This window comes from Panulirus ornatus, chromosome 3 (assembly GCF_036320965.1).
Source record: "Panulirus ornatus isolate Po-2019 chromosome 3, ASM3632096v1, whole genome shotgun sequence".
NCBI classification, from domain to species: domain Eukaryota; kingdom Metazoa; phylum Arthropoda; class Malacostraca; order Decapoda; family Palinuridae; genus Panulirus; species Panulirus ornatus.
The window spans coordinates 46,441,615-46,462,452 of record NC_092226.1 but is presented as its reverse complement, the minus strand read 5'-3'; positions in this window follow the sequence as shown (position 1 = coordinate 46,462,452).

Sequence of the window (20,838 nt, the reverse complement as noted above, 5' to 3'; positions counted from 1 at the left end):
GCGCAAGGAAACAGACGAAAGAATGGCCCAACCCACCCACATACACATGTATATACATACACATCCACACACGCAAATATACATACCCATACATCTCAACATATACATATATATACTCACACAGGCATATACATATATACACATGTACATAATTCATACTGTCTGCCTTCATTCATTCCCATCGCCACCTCGCCACACATGATATAACAAACCCCTCCCCCCTCATGTGGGCGAGGTAGCGCTAGGAAAAGACAACAAAGGCCACATTCGTTCACACTCAGTCTCTAGCTGTCATGTGATAATGCACCGAAACCACAGCTCCCTTTCCACATCCAGGCCCCACAAAACTTTCCATGGTTTACCTCAGACGCTTCACATGCCCTGGTTCAATCCATTGACAGCACGTCGACCCCGGTATACCACATCGTTCCAATTCACTCTATTCCTTGCACGCCTTTCACCCTCCTGCATGTTCAGGCCCCGATCACTCAAAATCTTTTTCACTCCATCTTCCCACTTCCAATTTGGTCTCCCACTTCTCGTTCCCTCCACCTCTGACACATATATTCTCTTGGTCAATCTTTCCTCACTCATTCTCTCCATGTGACCAAACCATTTCAAAACACCCTCTTCTGCTCTCTCAAACTCACTCTTTTTATTACCACACATCTCTCTTACCCTATTATTACTTACTCGATCAAACCACCTCACACCACATATTGTCCTCAAACATCTCATTTCTAGCACATCCACCCTCCTGCGCACAACTCTATCCATAGCCTACGCCTCGCAACCATACAACATTGTTGGAATCACTATTCCTTCAAACATACCCATTTTTGCTTTCCGAGATAATATCCTCGACGTCCACACTTTCTTCAACGCTCCCAGAATTTTCGCCCCCTTCGCTTCCATGGTTCCATCCGCTGCCAAATCCATTCCCAGATATCTAAGACACTTCACTTCCTCCAGTTTTTCGCCATTCAAACTTACCTCCCAATTGACTTGACCCTCAACCCTACTGTACCGAATAACCTTGCTCTTATTCACATTTACTCTCAACTTTCTTCTTTCACACACTACCAAACTCAGTCACCAGCTTCTGCATGTTCTCACATGAATCAGCCACCAGCGCTGTATCATCAGCGAACAACAACTGACCCACTTCCCAAGCTCTCTCATCCGTAACAGACTGCATACTTGCCCCTCTTTCCAAAATTCTTACATCACCTCCCTAACAACCCCATCAATAAACAAATTAAACAACCATGGAGACATTATACACCCCTGCCGCAAACCTACATTCACTGAGAACCAATCACTTTCCTCTCTTCCTACACGTACACATGCCTTGCATCCTCGATAAAAACATTTCACTGCTTCTAACAACTTGCCTCCTACACCATATATTCTTAATACCTTCCACAGAGCATCTCTATCAACTCTATCATATGCCTTCTCTAAATCCATAAATGCTACATATAAATCCATTTGCTTTTCTAAGTATTTCTCACATACATTCTTCAAAGCAAACACCTGATCCACACATCCTCTACTACTTCTGAAACCACACTGCTCTTCCCCAATCTGATACTCTGTACATGCCTTCACCCTCTCAATCAATACCCTCCCATATAATTTTCCAAGAATACTCAACTAACTTATACCTCTGTAATTTGAGCACTCACCTTTGTCCCCTTTGCCTTTGTACAACGGCACTATCCAAGCATTCCGTCAATCCTCAGGCACCTCACAATGAGTCATACATACATTAAATAACCTTACCAACCAGTCAACAATACAGTCACCCCCTTTTTAATAAATTCCACTGCAATACCATCCAAACCCGCTGCCTTGCCGGCTTTCATCTACCGCAAAGCTTTTACTACCTCTTCTTTGTTTACTAAATCATTTTCCCTAGCCCTCTCACTTTGCACATCACCTCGACCAAAACACCCTATATCTGCCACTCTATCATCAAACACATTCAACAATCCTTCAAAATACTCACTCCATCTCCTTCTCGCATCACCACTACTTGTTATCACCTCCTCACTTGCCCCCTTCACTGAAGTTCCCATTTGTTTCCTTTGTCTTACGCACTTAATTTACCTCCTTCCAAAACATCTTTTTATTCTCCCTAAAATTTAATGATACTCTCTCACCCCAACTCTCATTGCCCTCTTTTTCACCTCCTGCACCTTTCTCTTGACCTCCTGCCTCTTTCTTTTATACATCTCCCACTCATTTGCATTATTTCCCTGCAAAAACTTGCCAAATGCCTCACTCTTCTCTTTCACTAATAATCTTACTTCTTCATCCCACCACTCACTACCTTTTCTAATCTGCCCACCTCCCACGCTTCTCATGCCACAAGCATCTTTTGCGCAAGCCATCACTGATTCCCTAAATACATCCCAATCCTCCCCCACTCCCCTTACCTCCTTTGTTCTCACCTTTTTCCATTCTGCACTCAGTCTCTCCCGGTACTTCCTCACACAAGTCTCCTTTCCAAGCTCACTTACTCTCACCACTCTTTTCACCCCAACATTCTCTCCTCTTTTCTGAAAACCTCTACAAATCTTCACCTTCGCCTCCACAAGATAATGATCAGACATCCCTCTAGTTAAACCTCTCAGCACATTAACATCCAAAAGTCTCTTTTTCGCGCGCCCATCAATTAACAGGTAATCCAATAACGCTCTCTGGCCATCTCTTCTACCTACATACGTATACTTATGTATATCTCTCTTTTTAAACCAGGTATTCCCAATCACCAGTCCTTTTTCAGCACATAAATCTTCAAACTCTTCGCCATTTCCATTTACAACACTGAACACCCAATGTACACCAATTATTCCCTCAACTGCCATATTACTCACCTTTGCATTCAAATCACTCATCACTATAGCCCGGTTTCGTGCATCAAAACCACTAACACACTCATTCAGCTGCTCCCCAAACACTTGCCTCTCATGATCTTTCTTCTCATGCCCAGGTGCATATGTACCAATAATCACCTATCGCTCTCCATCAACTTTCAGTTTTACCCATATTAATCTATATTTTACTTTCTGACACTCTATCACATACTCCCACCACTCCTGTTTCAGGAGTAGTGTTACTCCTTCCCTTGCTCTTTTCCTGGGGACAGGGGATAGGGGAGAAAGAATACTTCCCACGCATTCCTCACGTGTCGTAGAAGGCGACTAAAGGGGACGGGAGCGGGGGGCTAGAAACTCTCCCCTCCTTGTATTCTTAAAAGAGGACACAGAAGAAGGAGTCACGCGGGGAGTGCTCATCCTCCTCGAAGGCTCAGATTGGGGTGCCTAAATGTGTGTGGATGTAACCAAGATGAGAAAAATGGAGAGATATGTAGTATGTTTGAAGAAAGGAACCTGGATGTTTTGGCTCTGAGTGAAACGAAGCTCAAGGGTAAAGGGGAAGAGTGGTTTGGAAATTTCTTGGGAGTAAAGTCAGGGGTATTATTATTATTATTATTATTATTATTATTACTATTATTATTATTATCATTATTATTATTAACATTATTATTATCATTATTATTATTATTATCATTATCATTATTATTATTATTGTTATTATCATTATTGATATTATTATTATCATTATTGTTATTGTTATTATTATATTCATCATCATCATCATCATCATTATCATTATAATTATTATCATTAGTGTTATCATTATCATTATTGTTATTATTATCATTATTATTATTTTATAATTATCATTATCATTATTATCATTATTATCATTAGTGTATAAAACCTTCTCCAGCGTGTCTGACGTTATCAGACTTTTCCCCGTGACTGAATATGATCCTTCTTGCACTCTCCTGGACGGTATCAGACTCACTAAAGTTTACACAGCCACCAACTTGGGCGGGGCTAATTAATTTTTACCCCAGCAGCTTTATGTGCCCTAAAAGCTCAGAGGCCATTTTTGGGCGACACATGAGACCGCCACTCTCGGCCAGGATATCCGGCCCCAGACATTTTTCTGTGGTGCTGTCGTCTGCTCCGTGGATCTTCTGGGGTATTATGGCTATTGTGAGGGCACTCTGGATTCTTGATTTTCTCGTGACTATTGCGAGGGTGGAGACATCGGTCAGACTCAGACGTGTCTTGATTTCTTAATTCTTGGGAGGTAAAGACTAGAAGCTGCTCGTTGGCACCGTTTGTGACAACGGGTAGGCGGCGTTACCGTGAGGAAACTGTACCTTTAGACCTACACACGTGACATCAGAGGAAATTTAATGGCAACTTGAGAGTAAATCATCGCTGGAGTTCCCACAGTGTTTACATCTGCTGGACCTGTTTGGTCTGCACCTGTTTGATGGACCCACCATTTTCATTGTCTTGAAAATATCGTCCAGGCAATAAAGGACATTTTCTTATTCGCATATTCATCATTTTCGTTACATATCAGAAACACTTTAGTATCGGCGCCGTACCAAAGGCACAGCTCCAGTGTGTGTTTTGGTAAGAGACTCGCGAAGGTTTTCTGAATCATTCCTACAATTCGAGAGAAAACTTTCCTGAATACAGAGAAGAAAATGGTATATAAGCGAGACCAGATTCTTCCGGGCATTATAGAGTCATTATGACATTATCTGGAAGCACATCAGTCTCGATCTCTCTTCCCCTTGTCCTGCCACATAACGGTTTTGTGGTCGGTCTAGAATTAAGAGCTGGATGGAAGCCGCCAGGCCAATCCATCGCCATTCCACCCAGAGGTCTAATTACACCTGCAGCACAGTAGTTATTCCGTCTGAGTAAATGATTGACTCTGGCACAGGTTAACAGCTTAATCATGACCTGTTGGATATTGTTTGCAGTGTAAATATCTGAGCCACGCGTACATTCCACTGGAGTTACAGAGGCGCGTAGTTCCTGGAGCTGACAGATCGGGCCCGCACCCTGGCCTCAGGGCCCAGCCGTCAGAAAGGCAGTAGGGGAGTATTTGTCTTGGCCCAGGACGTGAACACACACACACACACACACACACACACACACACACACACACACACCTGGGACTTAGGCAGATGGCGCGTCCACTTTCCCAGTAACTTGCACCAAACTTCGACGTGTGGAAGCTGCACAAAAGGATAGTATGGAAACTATTGACTGTACTCTCTCTCAGTTTTTCAATAATACCCCAGACCTCCATTGTCCATCCTCACCCTCAACCCTCATTCATCACCAGCATGATCCAATCTCATCCTCACCTTCATCAGTCTAAGCTTGCAGCACTCCTCCTAGGTCGTCCTCGGTCCTTGCCTTTGCTCGTGTCTCGCCTTCATCCTCCCTCTTCCTCCTCCAACCCTCCAACTCTGATACAACGCCTGGCAGGACGCGCGAGCAGCCCTGCGTTGCTTTGTACCTGTATGCATTAGTCCTAATGAATGCAACAAGAGGCCGTCCATGCCACCTCGCCTGACGCCTTCCTCCGATGACAAAGACTACTTTTCCTATGACTTTCAAGATGACGTGCATCATCATGTCTCACCTGCTCATTTCCATCTCCGAACATATCATCATTATACCTTTTATTAACCCTCTGTGTCGTATTCTTGTCTTCCCTTCTGTTGTTCTTTGCTATCCCTTTATCCTCTCTCTCTCTCTCTCTCTCTCTCTCTCTCTCTCTCTCTCTCTCTCTCTCTCTCTCTCTCTCTCTCTCTCTCTCTCTCTCTCTCTCTCTCTCTCTCTCTCTCTCTCTCTCTCTACGTCCGTCGTCTTTCGGCCTCCTCCTCACCCAGGTTACTACAGCCTGCTGCCCCTCCCACACACTGGCTCCGTCATACGCTCACCTTCTCGCTCCCATAAATCTTGAAAAAATATTCCTCCCTACAATTTAGGAGGTCGCGTCCCACGCCTGGCTCGGGTGAGGCGGACCTAAGCAAGTCTCTCTCTCTCTCTCTCTCTCTCTCTCTCTCTCTCTCTCTCTCTCTCTCTCTCTCTCTCTCTCTCTCTCTCTCTCTCTCTCTCTGGTGAGTGAGTGATTGGAGTACTAGCTGAAAAACCCGTCCGTCGGAATGGTGAAATAAACCATTCAACCCTCATGATCATGTTCATGTCAAAGCCCCTCCATGGCCTCCCTCATGTCACCCTACATGATGTCGATCAAGAAATGTGGAAATGTTTTAGGAACAGATGCACAACAGATGACGGCTGAACCCACCCTCCACCACCCTCCTTACCCATGATCCTCCCGTACACCTGTGTCAAGTTTGGTGCTGATTGATCAAGCAATGTGGAAGATATCAAGAGGGGAATGGAAACCTGCCTCACTTCTAGAATTAAATGGCGAACCCCATCCCACCCCCCCACACACACACCACCCCACCCCCACCCAACCCCCACCCCAGCGTTCCTTGACGTCATTCTTTATCACTGTCATGTCTGTTGCTATTTGATAAAGAAAGTGGACACAGATAAGAAACCACACTTACAGACACACGCACACACACACACACACACACACACACACACACACACACACACACACACACAATAGTCGCTCGTAGCAGGTCATAGGGTGGGGGAGGGGACGGTTTTAGGAGCGATGAAGAATGTGTGGGATGAGAGGTCGTTATCTGGGAGGACGAAAATGGGTATGTTTGAAGGCATTGTAGTCCCAACATTGTTGTATGAATGCGGGACATGGGCTGAAGATAAGACTGTGCGGAGGAAATGAGATGTTTGAGGACAATATGTGTTGTGAGGTGGTTTGATCTGGTAATCAAAGAGTAAGAGAGATATGGTAATATAGAGCGTCTGCCTGAGAGAGCAGAAGAGGGTGTGTTGAAATGCTTTGGACATATGGAGAGCATGAGTAGGGAAAGTTTTATATGGAGGATATATGTGTCAGCAGTGAAAGGGAAATGGAGAATGGGGAGAACAAACTGGAGGTGGAACAATGAAGTGATAAAGATTTTTGTGTTCGGGGCCTGAACATGCAAGAGGGTGAAAGGCGTGCCCGGGATGGAGGAAATTGGGGTGACATGATGTAAATGGGGCGACGTGCTGGTGATGGACTGAACCTGGGCATATGAATCAGCTGGAAGAAACCAGTCTATAGGTTCTGGTCATTGATAGGGAGTATAACTGATTTATATATATATATGTATATATATATATATATATATATATATATATATATATATATATATATATATATATATATATATATATATATATATATATATATATATATATATATATATGTATACATGTATATATATATATATATATATATATATATATATATATATATATATATATATATATATATTTTTTTTTTTTTTTTTTTATACTTTGTCGCTGTCTCCCGCGTTTGCGAGGTAGCGCAAGGAAACAGACGAAAGAAATGGCCCAACCCCCCCCATACACATGTACATACACACGTCCACACACGCAAATATACATACCTACACAGCTTTCCATGGTTTACCCCGGACGCTTCACATGCCCTGATTCAATCCACTGACAGCACGTCAACCCCTGTATACCACATCGCTCCAATTCACTCTATTCCTTGCCCTCCTTTCACCCTCCTGCATGTTCAGGCCCCGATCACACAAAATCTTTTTCACTCCATCTTTCCACCTCCAATTTGGTCTCCCTCTTCTCCTCGTTCCCTCCACCTCCGACACATATATCCTCTTGGTCAATCTTTCCTCACTCATTCTCTCCATGTGCCCAAACCATTTCAAAACACCCTCTTCTGCTCTCTCAACCACGCTCTTTTTATTTCCACACATCTCTCTTACCCTTACGTTACTTACTCGATCAAACCACCTCACACCACACATTGTCCTCAAACATCTCATTTCCAGCACATCCATCCTCCTGCGCACAACTCTATCCATAGCCCACGCCTCGCAACCATACAACATTGTTGGAACTACTAATCCTTCAAACATACCCATTTTTGCTTTCCGGGATAATGTTCTCGACTTCCACACATTTTTCAAGGCTCCCAAAATTTTCGCCCCCTCCCCCACCCTATGATCCACTTCCGCTTCCATGGTTCCATCCGCTGACAGATCCACTCCCAGATATCTAAAACACTTCACTTCCTCCAGTTTTTCACCATTCAAACTCACCTCCCAATTGACTTGACCCTCAACCCTACTGTACCTAATAACCTTGCTCTTATTCACATTTACTCTTAACTTTCTTCTTCCACACACTTTACCAAACTCCGTCACCAGCTTCTGCAGTTTCTCACATGAATCCGCCACCAGCGCTGTATCATCAGCGAACAACAACTGACTCACTTCCCAAGCTCTCTCATCCCCAACAGACTTCATACTTGCCCCTCTTTCCAAGACTCTTGCATTTACCTCCCTAACAACCCCATCCATAAACAAATTAAACAACCATGGAGACATCACACACCCCTGCCGCAAACCTACATTCACTGAGAACCAATCACTTTCCTCTCTTCCTACACGTACACATGCCTTACATCCTCGATAAAAACTTTTCACTGCTTCTAACAACTTGCCTCCCACACCATATATTCTTAATACCTTCCACAGAGCATCTCTATCAACTCTATCATATGCCTTCTCCAGATCCATAAATGCTACATACAAATCCATTTGCTTTTCTAAGTATTTCTCACATACATTCTTCAAAGCAAACACCTGATCCACACATCCTCTACCACTTCTGAAACCACACTGCTCTTCCCCAATCTGATGCTCTGTACATGCCTTCACCCTCTCAATCAATACCCTCCCATATAATTTACCAGGAATACTCAACAAACTTATACCTCTGTAATTTGAGCACTCACTCTTATCCCCTTTGCCTTTGTACAATGGCACTATGCACGCATTCCGCCAATCCTCAGGCACCTCACCATGAGTCATACATACATTAAATAACCTTACCAACCAGTCAACAATACAGTCACCCCCTTTTTTAATAAATTCCACAGCAATACCATCCAAACCTGCTGCCTTGCCGGCTTTCATCTTCCGCAAAGCTTTTACTACCTCTTCTCTGTTTACCAAATCATTTTCCCTAACCCTCTCACTTTGCACACCACCTCGACCCAAACACCCTATATCTGCCACTCTGTTATCAGACACATTCAACAAACCTTCAAAATACTCATTCCATCTCCTTCTCACATCACCACTACTTGTTATCACCTCCCCATTTACGCCCTTCACTGAAGTTCCCATTTGCTCCCTTGTCTTACGCACCCTATTTACCTCTTTCCAGAACATCTTTTTATTCTCCCTAAAATTTAATGATAGTCTCTCACCCCAACTCTCATTTGCCCTTTTTTTCACCTCTTGCACCTTTCTCTTGACCTCCTGTCTCTTTCTTTTATACTTCTCCCACTCAATTGCATTTTTTCCCTGCAAAAATCGTCCAAATGCCTCTCTCTTCTCTTTCACTAATACTCTTACTTCTTCATCCCACCACTCACTACCCTTTCTAAACAGCCCACTTCCCACTCTTCTCATGCCACAAGCATCTTTTGCGCAATCCATCACTGATTCCCTAAATACATCCCATTCCTCCCCCACTCCCCTTACTTCCATTGTTCTCACCTTTTTCCATTCTGTACACAGTCTCTCCTGATACTTCTTCACACAGGTCTCCTTCCCAAGCTCACTTACTCTCACCACCTTCTTCACCCCAACATTCACTCTTCTTTTCTGAAAACCCATACTAATCTTCACCTTAGCCTCCACAAGATAATGATCAGACATCCCTCCAGTTGCACCTCTCAGCACATTGACATCCAAAAGTCTCTCTTTCGCACGCCTGTCAATTAACACGTAATCCAATAATGCTCTCTGGCCATCTCTCCTACTTACATAAGTATACTTATGTATATCTCGCTTTTTAAACCAGGTATTCCCAATCATCAGTCCTTTTTCAGCACATAAATCTACAAGCTCTTCACCATTTCCATTTACAACACTGAACACCCCATGCATACCAATTATTACCTCAACTGCCACATTACTCACCTTTGCATTCAAATCACCCATCACTATAACCCGGTCTCGTGCATCAAAACCGCTAACACACTCATTTAGCTGCTCCCAAAACACTTGCCTCTCATGATCTTTCTTCATGCCCAGGTGCATATGCACCAATAATCACCCACCTCTCTCCATCAACTTTCAATTTTACCCATATTAATCGAGAATTTACTTTCTTACATTCTATCACATACTCCCACAACTCCTGTTTCAGGAGTATTGCTACTCCTTCCCTTGCTCTTGTCCTCTCACTAACCCCTGACTTCACTCCCCAGACATTTCCAAACCACTCTTCCCCTTTACCCTTGAGCTTCGTTTCACTCAGAGCCAAAACATCCAGGTTCCTTTCCTCAAACATACTACCTATCTCTCCTTTTTTCACATCTTGGTTACATCCACACACATTTAGGCACCCCACTCTGAGCCTTCGAGGAGGATGAGCACTCCCCGCGTGACTCCTTCTTCTGTTTCCCATTTTAGAAAGTTAATACAAGGAGGGGAGGATTTCCGGCCCCCCGCTCCCGTCCCCTCTAGTCGCTTTCTACGACACGCGAGGAATACGTGGGAAGTATTCTTTCACCCCTATCCCCTATATATATATATATATATATATATATATATATATATATATATATATATATATATATATATATATATATATATATATATATATATATATATATTTATATACATATATACATATATATATATATATATATATATATACATATATATATATATATATTACCTCTAACTCTATCACCAAGAGAAATATCATTGAATCCTCTATTATTAAATACACAAAGAATTATAATCTTAATATTAGTGATGGTTTATACAAATTAGATAACTATATTGTTGATAAGATTTGTCAAATGATAAGTTTATGAACGCTCGTTGTATGTTTTGGACAATCACATGTTTACCAAATAGAGTCCTAGCTTCGTCTCTTCGATGTATATCACCTGACTGTTATATTTCTCTCTTGTATCTCCCCTGATGATGTGATTATTACACGAAAGTGCACTTGGGAACTTTTCGTGTTTCATATTCCCTGTGGACTCGTAGGAATATTTTGCTCTCGTGCAAAATTATGATCCTTTCCAATATATATATATATATATATATATATATATATATATATATATATATATATATATATATATATATATATATATATATATATATATATATATATATATATATATATATATATATATATATATATATATATATATATATATCATTTATATACTATTTATTTTGCTTTGTCGCTGTCTCCCACGTTAGCGGGGTAGCGCAAGGAAACAGACGAAAGAATGGCCCAACCCACCCACATACACATGTATATACATACACGTCCACATACGCAAATATAAAAACCTATACATCTCAACGTATACATATATATACACACACAGACATATACATATATACACATGTACATAATTCATACTGGCTGCCGTTATTCATTCCCATCGCCACCCCGCCACACATGAAATAACAACCCCCTCCCCCCGCATGTGTACGAAGTAGCGCTGGGAAAAGACAACAAAGGCCACATTCGTTCACACTCAGTCTCTATCTGTCATGTAATAATGCACCGAAACCATAGCTCCCTTTCCACATCCAGGCCCCACAGAACTTTCCATGATGATACAGCGCTGGTGCCTGATTCGTGTGAGAAATTGCAGAAGCTAGTGACTGAGTTTGGTAAAGTGTGTGAAAGAAGAAAGCTGAGAGTAAATGTGAATAAGAGCAAGGGTTATTAGGTACGGTAGGTTTGAGGGGCAAGTCAATTGGGAGGTAAGTTTGAATGGAGAAAAACTGGAGGAAGTGAAGTGTTTTAGATATCTGGGAGTGGATTTGGTAGCGAATGGAACCATGGAAACGGAAGTGAATCATATGGTGGGGGAGGGGGCGAAAGTTCTGGAAGCGTTGAAGAACATGTGGAAGTCGAGAACATTATCTTGGAAAGCAAAAATGGGTATGTTTGAAGGAATAGTGGTTCCAACAATGTTATATAGTTGGGAGGCGTAGACTATAAATAGAGTTGTGTTTAAGAGGGTGTATGTGCTGGAAATGAGATGTTTGAGGATATTATGTGATGTGAGGTGGTTTGATCGAGTAATTAATGTAAGGGTGAGAGAGATGTGTGGAAATAAAAAGAGCGTGGTTGAGAGAGCAGAGGAGGGTGTTTTGAAATGGTTTGGTCACATGGAGAGAATGAGGGAGGAAAGATTGACAAAGAGGATATATGTGTCAGAGGTGGAGGGAACGAGAAGTGGGAGACCAAATTGGAGGTGGAAAGATGGAGTGAAAAAGATTTTTGAGTGATCGGGACCTGAACATGCAGGAGGGCGAAAGGCGTGCAAGGAATAGAGTGAACTGGAACGATGTGGTATACCGGGGTCGACGTGCTGTCAATGGATTGAACCAGGGCATGTGAAGCGTTTGGGGTAAACCATGGAAAGTTGTGTGGGGCCTGGATGTGGAAAGGAAGCTGGGGTTTCGGGCATTATTGCAAGACAGCTAGAGACTGAGTGTGAACGAATGGGGCCTTTGTTGTCTTTTCCTAGTGCTACCTCGCACACATGAGGGGGGAGGGGGATGGTATTCCATGTGTGGCGAGGTGGCGATGGGAATGAATAAAGGCAGACAGTGTGAATTGTGTGCATGGGTATATATGTATGTGTCTGTGTGTGTATATATATGTGTACATTGAGATGTATAGGTATGTATATTTGCGTGTGTGGACGTGTATGTATATACATTGTGTATGGGGGTGGGTTGGGCCATTTCTTTCGTCTGTTTCCTTGCGCTACCTCGCAAACGCGGGAGACAGCGACAAAGCAAAATAAATAAATAAATATATATATATATATATATATATATATATATATATATATATATGGATTTGTATGTAGCATTTATGGATCTGGAGAATGCATATGATAGAGTTGATAGAGATGCTCTGTGGAAGGTATTAAGAATATATGGTGTGGGAGGCAAGTTGTTAGAAGCAGTGAAAAGTTTTTATCGAGGATGTAAGGCATGTGTACGTGTAGGAAGAGAGGAAAGTGATTGGTTCTCAGTGAATGTAGGTTTGCGGCAGGTGTGTGTGATGTCTTCATGGTTCTTTAATTTGTTTATCGATGGGGTTGTTAGGGAGGTGAATGCAAGAGTTTTGGAAAGAGGGGCAAGTATGAAGTCTGTTGTGAATGAGAGAGCTGGGAAGTGAGTCAGTTGTTGTTCGCTGATGATACAGTGCTGGTGGCTGATTCATGTGAGAAACTGCAGAAGCTTGTGACTGAGTTTGGTAAAGTGTGTGAAAGAAGAAAGTTAAAAGTAAATGTGAATAAGAGCAAGGTTATTAGGTACAGTAGGGTTGAGGGTCAAGTCAATTGGGAGGTAAGTTTGAATGGAGAAAAACTAGAGGAAGTAAAGTGTTTTAGATATCTGGGAGTGGATCTGGCAGCGGATGGAACCATGGAAGCGGAAGTGAATCATAGGGTGGGGGAGGGGGCGAAAATTCTGGGAGCCTTGAAGAATGTGTGGAAGTCTAGAACATTATCTCGGAAAGCAAAAATGGGTATGTTTGAAGGAATAGTGGTTCCAACAATGTTGTATGGTGGCGAGGCGTAGGTTATGGATAGAGTTGTGCACAGGAGGGTGGATGTGCTGGAAATGAGATGTTTGAGGACAATGTGTGGTGTGAGGTGGTTTGATCGAGTAAGTAATGTAAGGGTAAGAGAGATGCGTGGAAATAAAAAGAGCGTGGTTGAGAGAGCAGAAGAGGGTGTTTTGAAATGGTCTGGGCACATGGAGAATATGAGTGAGGAAAGATTGACCAAGAGGATATATGTGTCAGAGGTGGAGGGAACGAGGAGAAGTGGGAGACCAAATTGGAGGTGGAAAGATGGAGTGAAAAAGATTCTGAGTGATCGGGGCCTGAAGATGCAGGAGGGTGAAAGGCGGGCAAGGAATATAGTGAATTGGATCGATGTGGTATACCGGGGTTGACGTGCTGTCAGTGGATTGAATCAGGGCATGTGAAGCGTTTGGGGTAAACCATGGAAAGTTGTGTGGGGCCTGGATGTGGAAAGGGAGCTGTGGTTTCGGGCATTATTGCATGACAGCTAGAGACTGAGTGTGAACGAATGGGGCCTTTGTTGTCTTTTCCTAGCGCTACCTCGCACACATGAGGGGGGAGGGGGATGGTATTCCATGTGTGGCGAGGTGGCGATGGGAATGAATAAAGGCAGACAGTGTGAATTGTGTGCATGGGTATATATGTATGTGTCTGTGTGTGTATATATATGTGTACATTGAGATGTATAGGAATGTATATTTGCGTTTGTGGACGTGTATGTATATACATGTGTATGGGGGTGGGTTGGGCCATTTCTTTCGTCTGTTTCCTTGCGCTACCTCGCAAACGCGGGAGACAGCGACAAAGCAAAATGAAATAAAAAAAAATATATATATATATATATATATATATATATATATATATATATATATTATATATATATATATTTTCGCCCCCTCCCCCACCCTATGATCCACTTCCGCTTCCATGGTTCCATCCGCTGACAGATCCACTCCCAGATATCTAAAACACTTTACTTCCTCCAGTTTTTCTCCATTCAAACTCACCTCCCAATTGACTTGACCCTCACCCCTACTGTACCTAATAACCTTGCTCTTATTCACATTTACTCTCAACTTTCTTCTTCCACACACTTTACCAAACTCAGTCACCAGCTTCTGCAGTTTCTCACATGAATCAGCCACCAGCGCTGTATCATCAGCGAACAACAACTGACTCACTTCCCAAGCTCTCTCATCCCCAACAGACTTCATACTTGCCCCTCTTTCCAGGACTCTTGCATTTACCTCCCTTACAACCCCATCCATAAACAAATTAAACAACCATGGAGACATCACACACCCCTGCCGCAAACCTACATTCACTGAGAACCAATCACTTTCCTCTCTTCCTACACGTACACATGCCTTACATCCTCGATAAAAACTTTTCACTGCTTCTAACAACTTGCCTCCCACACCATATATTCTTAATACCTTCCACAGAGCATCTCTATCAACTCTATCATATGCCTTCTCCAGATCCATAAATGCTACATACAAATCCATTTGCTTTTCTAAGTATTTCTCACATACATTCTTCAAAGCAAACACCTGATCCACACATCCTCTACCACTTCTGAAACCGCACTGCTCTTCCCCAATCTGATGCTCTGTACATGCCTTCACCCTCTCAATCAATACCCTCCCATATAATTTACCAGGAATACTCAACAAACTTATACCTCTGTAATTTGAGCACTCACTCTTATCCCCTTTGCCTTTGTGTATGTACATGTGTATGTACATGTGTGTGGGGGGGGGGGGGGGTTGGGCCATTTCTTTCGTCTGTTTCCTTGCGCTACCTCGCAAACGCGGGAGACAGCGACAAAGTATAAAAAAAAAAAAAAAAAAAAATATATATATATATATATATATATATATATATATATATATATATATATATATATATATATATATATATATATATATATATATATATATATATATATATATATATATATATATATATATATATATATATGGAGAAAAACTGGAGGAAGTGAAGTGTTTTAGATATCTGGGAGTGGATCTGGCAGAGGATGGAACCATGGAAGCGGAAGTGGATCATAGGGTTGGGGAGTGGGCGAAAATTCTGGGGGCCTTGAAGAATGTGTGGAAGTCGAGAACATTATCTCGGAAAGCAAAAATGGGTATGTTTGAAGGAATAGTGGTTCCAACAATGTTGTATGGTTGCGAGGCGTGGGCTATGGATAGAGTTGTGCGCAGGAGGATGGATGTGCTGGAAATGAGATGTTTGAGGACAATGTGTGGTGTGAGGTGGTTTATCGAGTGAGTAACGTAAGGGTAAGAGAGATGTGTGGAAATAGAAAGAGCGTGGTTGAGAGAGCAGAAGAGGGTATTTTGAAGTGGTTTGGGCACATGGAGAGGATGAGTGAGGAAAGATTGACCAAGAGGATATATGTGTCGGAGGTGGAGGGAACAAGGAGAAGAGGGAGACCAAATTGGAGGTGGAAAGATGGAGTGAAAAAGATTTTGTGTGATCGGGGCCTGAACATGCAGGAGGGTGAAAGGAGGGCAAGGAATAGAGTGAATTGGAGCGATGTGGTATACCGGGATTGACGTGCTGTCAGTGGATTGAATCAAGGCATGTGAAGCGTCTGGGGTAAGCCATGGAAAGCTGTGTGGGGCCTGGATGTGGAAAGGAGCTGTGGTTTCGGGCATTATTGCAAGACAGCTAGAGACTGAGTGTGAACGAATGGGGCCTTTGTTGGTCTTTTCCTAGTGCTACCTCGCACACATGAGGGGGGAGGGGGATGGTATTCCATGTGTGGCGAGGTGGCGATGGGAATGAATAAAGGCAGACAGTGTGAATTGTGTGCATGGGTATATATGTATGTGTCTGTGTGTGTATATATATGTGTACATTGAGATGTATAGGAATGTATATTTGCGTGTGTGGACGTGTATGTATATACATTGTGTATGGGGGTGGGTTGGGCCATTTCTTTCGTCTGTTTCCTTGCGCTACTCGCAAACGCGGGAGACAGCGACAAAGTATAAAAAAAAAAAAAAATATATATATATATATGGAGAAAAACTGGAGGAAGTGAAGTGTTTTAGATATCTGGGAGTGGATCTGGCAGCGGATGGAACCATGGAAGCGGAAGTGAATCATAGGGTGGGGGAGGGGACGGTTTTAGGAGCGATGAAGAATGTGTGGAAGTCGAGAACATTATCTCGGAAAGCAAAAATGGGTATGTTTGAAGGAATAGTGGTTCCAACAATGTTATATAGTTGGGAAGCGTAGACTATAAATAGAGTTGTGTTTAAGAGGTGTATGTGCTGGAAATGAGATGTTTGAGGACAATGTGTGGTGTGAGGTGGTTTGATCGAGTAAGTAATGTAAGGGTGAGAGAAATGTGGTGGAAGTCTAGAACATTATCTCGGAAAGCAAAAATGGGTATGTTTGAAGGAATAGTGGTTCCAACAATGTTATATAGTTGGGAAGCGTAGACTATAAATAGAGTTGTGTTTAAGAGGTGTATGTGCTGGAAATGAGATGTTTGAGGACAATGTGTGGTGTGAGGTGGTTTGATCGAGTAAGTAATGTAAGGGTGAGAGAAATGTGTGGAAATAAAAAGAGCGTGGTTGAGAGAGCAGAAGAGGGTGTTTTGAAATGGTCTGGGCACATGGAGAATATGAGTGAGGAAAGATTGACCAAGAGGATATATGTGTCAGAGGTGGAGGGAACGAGGAGAAGTGGGAGACCAAATTGGAGGTGGAAAGATGGAGTGAAAAAGATTTTTGAGTGATCGGGACCTGAACATGCAGGAGGGTGAAATGCGGGCAAGGAATATAGTGAATTGGATCGATGTGGTATACCGGGGTTGACGTGCTGTCAGTGGATTGAATCAGGCATGTGAAGCGTTTGGGGTAAACCATGGAAAGTTGTGTGGGGCCTGGATGTGGAAAGGAAGCTGGGTTTCGGGCATTATTGCATGACAGCTAAGACTGAGTGTGAACGAATGGGGCCTTTGTTGCCTTTTCCTAGTGCTACCTCGCACACATGAGGGGGGAGGGGGATGGTATTCCATGTGTGGCGAGGTGGCGATGGGAATGAATAAAGGCAGACAGTGTGAATTGTGTGCATGGGTATATATGTATGTGTCTGTGTGTGTATATATATGTGTACATTGAGATGTATAGGAATGTATATTTGCGTGTGTGGACGTGTATGTATATACATTGTGTATGGGGGTGGGTTGGGCCATTTCTTTCGTCTGTTTCCTTGCGCTACTCGCAAACGCGGGAGACAGCGACAAAGCAAAATGAAATAAAAAAAAATATATATATATAAATATATAATATATATATATATAGTATATATATATATATATTAATATATATATATATATGGAGAAAAACTGGAGGAAGTGAAGTGTTTTAGATATCTGGGAGTGGATCTGGCAGCGGATGGAACCATGGAAACGGAAGTGAATCATATGGTGGGGGAGGGGGCGAAAATTCTGGGAGCCTTGAAGAATGTGTGGAAGTCGAGAACATTATCTCGGAAAGCAAAAATGTGTATGTTTGAAGGAATAGTAGTCCCGACAGTACTATAAGGATGCGAAACATGGGCTGTAGATAATGCTGTATGGAGTAGGGTGGTTGTGTTGGAAATAAAATGTTTGATGACAATGTGTGGTGTGAGGTGGTTTGATCATATAAGTATTGACAGGGTAAGAGAGGTGTAGTAATATAATGAGCATTATTAAGAGAAATGAAGAGGGTATATTGAAATGGCTTGTTCTTTTGTAGAGAATGAAAGTGGAAAAGTTTTCAGAGAAGATGAATGTGTCAGAAGTAGAGGGAACATGAAGAACGGAGAGAAGAAATTGGATATGTAAGGATGTAAGAAATTGGATATGTAAGGATCAGGACCTAAACACGTAGGAGGGTTAAAGGCGTGCATTGGATAGAATGAATGGGAACGACATGGTATAGTGGTATCGACGTGCTGCCAATGGACTGAACTAGGGTATGTGAAGCTTCCTTGGTAAGCCAAGGAAAGTTTTTTCGGTTTTGATTGTGGATAAGGAGGGTTAGTTCTGGTACATTACTCATGGCAGCTAGAGAATGGATATGAGTGGATGCAGCCTTTCTTCGTCTGCCCCTGGCAATATCTTGCTAGCGCGGGAAACAGTGATCAAGCGTGAACAATACATATATGATAAGGAGAAGAGAGTGGTGAGAGTTAGTGAGCTTGGAAGGGAGGCTTGTGTGAGAAATTACTAGGAGAGATTTAGCGTAGAATGTCAAAAGGTTAGAGCAGATGACGTGAGGGGAGTGGGGGAGGAATGGGATGTATTTACGGAAGCAGTGATAGCTTGCACAAAAGATGATTGTGGCAAGATAAAGGTGGGAGCCACGTGGGCAGATGAAGAAGTAATGTTGTTGGTGAAAGAGAAAAGAGAGGCGCTTGGACGATTCTTGAAGGGAAGTAGTTAAAATGATTGGGAGAAGTATAAAAGAAAACGGCAGGAGGTCAAGAGAATGGTGCAAATGAGAGTTGGGGTGAAAGAGTATCGTTTAATTTTAGGGAGAATAAAAAGATGTTATGGAAAGAGGTAAATAATTTGCCTAAGACAAGAGAACTAATAGAAACATCTGCGAAGGGGCAAATGGAAAGGTAATAACAAGTAGTGATGAAGTGAAAATGAGATAGAGTATTTTGAAGGTTCTTTGAATGTATTTGATGATAGAGTGTCAGATATACGGTGTTTCGGTCGGGGTGGTGTGCAAAGTGAGAGGGTCAGAGAGAATGGTTTGGTAAATTGAGAAGAGGTAGTGAAAGCTTTGCTGAAGATGAAAGCCGACAAGGCGGCGGAGTTTGGAATATATTGACTGTGTGGTTGATTGGTTGATTAGGATATTCAGTGTATGTATGGGTCATGGTGAAGTGCTTTACGATTAGCTGAATGCATGCATAGTGCCACTACACAAGCAAAGGGGATAAAGGTTAGTGTTCAAATTGAAGAGGCATAAGAATATTCCGAGGAAGTTCTATGGGAGGGTATAAATTGAGAGGGTAAAGGCATGTACAGAGCATCGGAATGGGGAGGAGCAGTGTGGTTTCAGAAGTGGTAGAGGATGTATGGATCAGGAGTTTGCTCTGAAGAATGTATGTGAGAGATACTTAGAAAAACAGATGGATTTGTATGTAACATTTATGGATCTAGAAAAGGCATATGATAGGGTTGATATAGATGCTTTGTGGAAGGTATTAAGACCATATGGAGTGGGAGGTAAGCTCCTAGAAGTAGTGAAATGTTTTTAACAAGGATGAATGGCATGTGTACGAGTAGGAAAGGGAGGAAAGTGATTGGTTCCCAGTGAATGTCGGTTTCCGGCAGGGGTGTGTGATGTCTCCATGGTTGTTTGATTTGGATATGGAGAAGGTGGTTAGGGAGGTAAATACAAGACTTTTAGAGAGAGGGGCAAGTTTGTTCTGAATAAGAGGACTTAGGAAGTGCGTCAATTGTTCGCTGATGATACAACGCTGCTGGCTGATTGCAGTGAGAAACTGCAGAAGCTGGAGACTGAGTTTGGTTGTGTGGGAAAGAAGAACGCTGAGAATAAATGCGAATAAGAGCAAGGTTATTAGGTACAGTAAGGATGAGGACAAGTCAATTAAGAGGTAAGTTTGAATAGAGAAAAACTGGAGAAAGTGAAATGTTTTAGATATCTGCGAGTGGATTTAGCAGCGGATGGAACCATGGCAGCGGAAGTGAGTCATGGAGTGGGGGAGGGGGCGAAAGTTCTGGGATCGTTGAAAAATGTGTGGAAGGCGAGAACGTTATCTCGAAAAGCAAAAATGAGTATGTTTGAAGGAATAGTGGTTCCAACAATGTTTTATGGTTGCGAGGCGTGGGCTATAGATAGAGCTGTGCGGAAGAGGTTGGATGTGTTGGAAATAAGATGTTTGAGGACAATATGTGGTGTGAGGTGGTTTGATCGAATAAGTAATGAGAGGGTAAGAGAGATGTGTGGTGGTAAAAAGAGTGTGGTTGAGAGAGCAGAAGAGGGTGTTATATATATATATATATATATATATATATATATATATATATATATATATATATATATATATATATATATATATACGTTGAAATGTATAGGTATGT